General features: G+C 40.4%; 1 protein-coding gene and 1 long non-coding RNA gene across 9 annotated transcripts in view; one reads left to right on the top strand and one right to left on the bottom strand.

Moving 5' to 3' along the window:
• The window catches only part of LOC309611586, a 512,787-nt gene that overhangs the window by 192,775 nt on the left and 315,046 nt on the right, over positions 1-4,966 (top strand). The gene's annotated exons all lie outside the window — the stretch shown is intronic.
• The window catches only part of CRACDL (CRACD like), a 125,972-nt gene that overhangs the window by 74,812 nt on the left and 46,194 nt on the right, over positions 1-4,966 (bottom strand). The gene's annotated exons all lie outside the window — the stretch shown is intronic.

Here is a 4,966-nt window from a genome sequence, read left to right as displayed (position 1 = left end):
GGCGCCCACACACACCACCTCCACACAAGGCCTGCTCTGGCTGTCCCGTCCCCAGCTCCCTGGGATGTGGAAACAGCGTGCCCGTGGGAGACGCTTTGTGGCTGGGGAGCAGTCAGTGCTGGGAGGTGGGGGCCACAGACCCACAGGTGCCCCATCCACCTGGAGACATGGGCCAGCAGGGGGCATGAGGGGGTAGACTTCAATGCAAAGAGGGAGGCACGGATGACGATCTGGTCCCCACCTGCAGGCACCTGAGAAATGGGAGGATGAAGCTGGGCTTTCCGGAGAGTAGTGCCAGATGCTGTGCCCCATCCTCCAACCCTGGAAACAAGTGCCCACCGATTTGGGCACAAGGAGGTCAGGGAGAGAGCGCCTGGCACCGAAAGGCGCAGGAGTGTGGGCAGGGGTGGGTGTCCATGGCAATTAGGCATCTGTAGCATCATAAGGAAGCTGAAGCCCAAGCACAGAGGCTGTGGTTTACGAAGATGATACATTTGAGACAAGGGCTGAAATCTGCTGCTGGGGTCGGTTCATCAGCAACTGTAAAAGGGCGTGAGATGTGTGGCTCGGTTGCTATGGCATCTTACCTCCAGACCTGGGTACCATTTTCCTGTACCAGGGCCCGTTTAAAGGCCTCTTCTTTTACTTCATGCCGAGGAGCTGCTAACCCAAGGTGGAGGGGGCGGACGACAGAGAGAAGAGTAACCCCCTCTTTTAATGGTAAGATGCATAGCAACTGCACTTTTAAAGTTTCTCCGCAGGAATAAATTAACAGCCAAGAGCCATAACGATGCTATTGGAAGAACATTTACAATTCAGAGTGAAATAATTATCACAAAAATATGACTGACAAGGTGCGGTTAGAATTTTTAAAAATTAACTCAGTAAAGCTGCGTAAGAAAGAACTGAAAATGCAGATGAAAATGTGGCCTTTAGAAGCTCAGAATCTCAGAGGTGGAAAAACTAGAGCTTTCCCTTGGCAACCAACCATTTTTCAAGCAACAGAACTGAGGCTGACAGATTCTGAACGTGCCCCAGGACACACTGAATAAGTGGCAAAACCGAGCTCTCTTCGCTAACCAAATATCATGATGCCAAACATTAAACGTGATTCCAAACACTTTTAACGATAAAACCGAAAGCAAATGACATCAGCAAGAATGGTGGAATAAGGACCTCCAAAAAAATCTCTTCTCCATAAAAGCAATTAAAAAACTGGCCAAAAGGGGGCTTCCCTGGTGGCGCAGTGGTTGAGAATCTGCCTGCCAATGCAGGGGACACGGGTTCAAGCCCTGGTCTGGGAAGATCCCACATGCCGTGGAGCAACTGGGCCCGTGAGCCACAGTTACTGAGCCTGTGCGTCTGGAGCCTGTGCTCCGCAACAAGAGAGGCCGCGATAATAAGAGGCCCGCGCACCACGATGAAGAGTGGCCCCCACTTGCCGCAACTAGAGAAAGCCCTCGCACAGAAACGAAGCCATAAATAAATAAATAAATAAATAAATAAATAAAATTAAAAAAAAAAAAAAACTGGCCAAAAAAAAAAAAAGGTTAGAATCAACTTCGTCAGAACTCTAGAAATTAACCAAAGGCTTTAGCACTCCGTGGAGCATGTATTCCACGGCTAAATCTCAGTAAAAAAACAGTGAATGTTGTGGCATTTTAACTTGCCTTACTCCAACCCTCGGCTCTCCAGCTCCTTGGGAGCCTTGAAAACCAACAGCTTCACAATTACTGTGTAAATGAGTAGCCCGGCAGTCACCAGATGGGGAAGAACCGGATTGGAATGTCTTCAAAGCTCCATTTCCAGAGAATTGTCATCATTTAACCTGTTTAGTGGTTCCCCAGAAAACCTCACTTGCAAGGGGAGAAAGCCCAGTCTGACCTGAGTTAGAGCTCTCTCAGTGTGAAAAGCCATTTTCCCCCTAAAGGGAAATATTTAACTTCACTGAGGCAAGTGGATAACAGTTGGGGTAAATGACAGACTAACTAAAATGCTTAAAGAAAAAGCCCAACATATTCCTGGGAATCTAGAAGACCACATGTAGGGCTATGCACATACTCAGGAAAGTCCTGAGAAGCCCCTAGGCTCTCACCTCTGGCTGACCTTGAAGCTCTGTGCAAGTAGCAAGTGAGGGTTTAGACAGAGTTGTCAACTGCCTGTCTGAGTGCTCGACATGCACACAGAGTCCCGCAGCAAAGACTGGGAGGACTGCTGATTCTAAATGTCTAAGAAAGTCTCTGTCCAATCACTAGCTGATTACTAAGCCAACCAAAGCAGAGACTTCAGTGGCCACACATGATAAAAAATACAGGCTTTACGGAATTAGTTCAGAAAAGTCAAAACAAACAACAACATATGCTGGGGAGTCAGGGAGAATCCCATATCCAAAGCTGCCACATTATATATTTTAAATGTTCAACAAACAATTACAAAACATACAAAGAAACAAAAAGTGTGATCCATACACAGGAAGCCCAGCTGTTGGACTTACTTGACAAAGAACTCAAATCAGCTCTTTTAAATATAGTCAAAAAACCAAGAAACCACGTATTAAGCAAAGTATGAGAATGATGTCTCACCGAACACATAACATGAAAAAAGAGACAGAAATTATAAAAGAGAACCAAGTAGAAATTCTGGAGTTGAAAAGTACAATAACTGAAAAATTTTAAAATCACTAGAGGGACTCAACAGCAGAGTTAAATGGAAAGATTCAGTGAACTTGAAGACCCATCAATTGAGATTAGCCTGCCTGAGAAACAGAAAGAGATACTATGAAGAAAAATAAACATCATTGAGCACACCAACATATACATATTGGGAATTTCAGAAGAAGAGGAGAGAATGGTGCGGAAAGAATATTTGAAGAACTAATAGTTGAACACTGCCAAAATTTGAGAACAACATTAATCTACACATCCAAGAAGTTCAACAAACTCTAAGCAGGATAAACTCAAAGAGATCCACACTGAGACACATCACAATCAAACTGTCAAAGACAAGAGAAAATCTTGGAAGGACTCATACCCTACAAGGGATCCCCAATAAGATTTTTTTTAAAGATTTTTTTTATTTGATGTGGACTATTTTTAAAGTCTTTATTGAATTTGTTACAATATTGCTTCTGTTTTATGTTTTGGTTTTTGGCCGCGAGGCATGTGGGATCTTAGCTCCCTGACTAGGGATCGAACCCACACCCACTGCATTGGAAGGTGAAGTCTTAACCACTGGACCATCACGGAAGTCCCCCCCAGTAAGATTAATGGCTGATTTCTCATCAGAATCCACAAGGCCAGAAAGCAGTGGGATGAACTATTCAAAGTGCTAAAAGCAAAAGACTGTGGACGAAGAACACTAGACCCAGCAAACTATTCTTCAACAATGAAACAATGGGGAACAACTGCTTAACAGGTACAGAATTTCCTTTTGGAGTGAAAAAAAAATGTTTTGGAACTAGAGAGAGGTGGTGAATGTGCTAAATGCCACTGAATTTTTCACTTTAAACGGTTAATTTTATGTTACATGAATTTCACCTCAACTGCTAAAAAACAAAGGAAAAAATAAGACAAATTAAGACATTCCCAGATAAACAAAAACAGAGAGAAATTGTCACTAGCAAACCTGCCCTACAAGAAATACTAAAGGTTACTAGACAGTAACTCAAAACCACACGAAAAAACTGAGTACCAGTAATAACATAGGTAAACATAAAAACCAGCATAAATGTATTATTGTTTGTAACTCCTTTTTCCTTCAACCTAATTTAAAAGACAGTTGTATAAAGCAATAACTACAACTCGGCTAATGAGCACATGGTGTATGAAGATACAATTTGTCTGACAATAACAGCATTAAAAAGGGGCGAGGAAATGGGGTTATAAAAGCAAATTTTCAATATACTATTGAAATTAAGTTGGTATTAATCTGAACTAGATTGTTATAAATTAAAATTGTAATCCCCGCGGGCAACTACAAAGAAAATAAATCCTCAAAAAGGTAAAGAAATGACAAGGGAATTTAAATGGTACACTAGAAAGCATCTATTTAACACAAAAGGAGGCAGTAATGGAGGAATAGAGAAACGAAAAAGGCTAATACACACAGAAACTAAAGACCAAAATGGCTAATGTAAATCCCACCTTATTACTAATTACATTAAATGAAAATGGGTTAGACATTCCAAATAAAAGAGAGAGACTGATGAAATGGATTGAAAAATGATCCAACTATATGCTCTCTACAAGAGATACACTTTAAATTCAAAGACACAAATAGGTTGAAAGTAAAAGGATGGAGAAAAGATATACCATGCAAACAAACCAAAACAGAGCTGGAGTGGCCATATTCATATCAGACAAAATAGAGTTCAAAACAAAAATTACTACCAACAAAGTGGGAAATTATATATTGATAATAGTGTCAATCAATGAAGATTTAACAATTACATACATATATGCACCTAATAACAGAGCTCCAAAATACATGCAGCAAAACTAACAGAACTGAAGGAAGAAATAGACAAGCAGTAATAGCTGAAGTCTCCAATGCTCCATTTCAATAATTATAGAACAACTAGACATAAGATCGACAAGGAAATAGAAGACTTGAAAAACATGATAAGCCAACTAGACCTGACAGACACAGAACATTTTTTAGGCCATAAAACATCCTTGATACATTTAAAAAGATTAAAATCATACTAAGTATGTTTTCCAACTACAACAGAATTAAATTAGAAATCAATAAGAAGGAAATTTGGGAAATTCACAAATAAGTGGAAATTAAATAACATACTCCTAAGTAACCAATGGGTCAAAGAAAAAAAATCACAAGAGACATTAGGAAATATTTAGAAATTGATAAAAACAACAACTTATGGATGCAGCCAAAGCAGCTAAATTTATAGCTATAAATGCCTATATTAAAAAGGAAGAAAAATCTCAAATCACTTGCCTAACATTCC

Source organism: Balaenoptera borealis (genome assembly GCF_965194805.1).
Source record: "Balaenoptera borealis genome assembly, chromosome: 15".
Classification (NCBI taxonomy): Eukaryota; Metazoa; Chordata; class Mammalia; order Artiodactyla; family Balaenopteridae; genus Balaenoptera; species Balaenoptera borealis.
The sequence above is the reverse complement of the archived record's forward strand: the minus strand, read 5'-3'. Positions and strand labels throughout refer to the sequence as shown.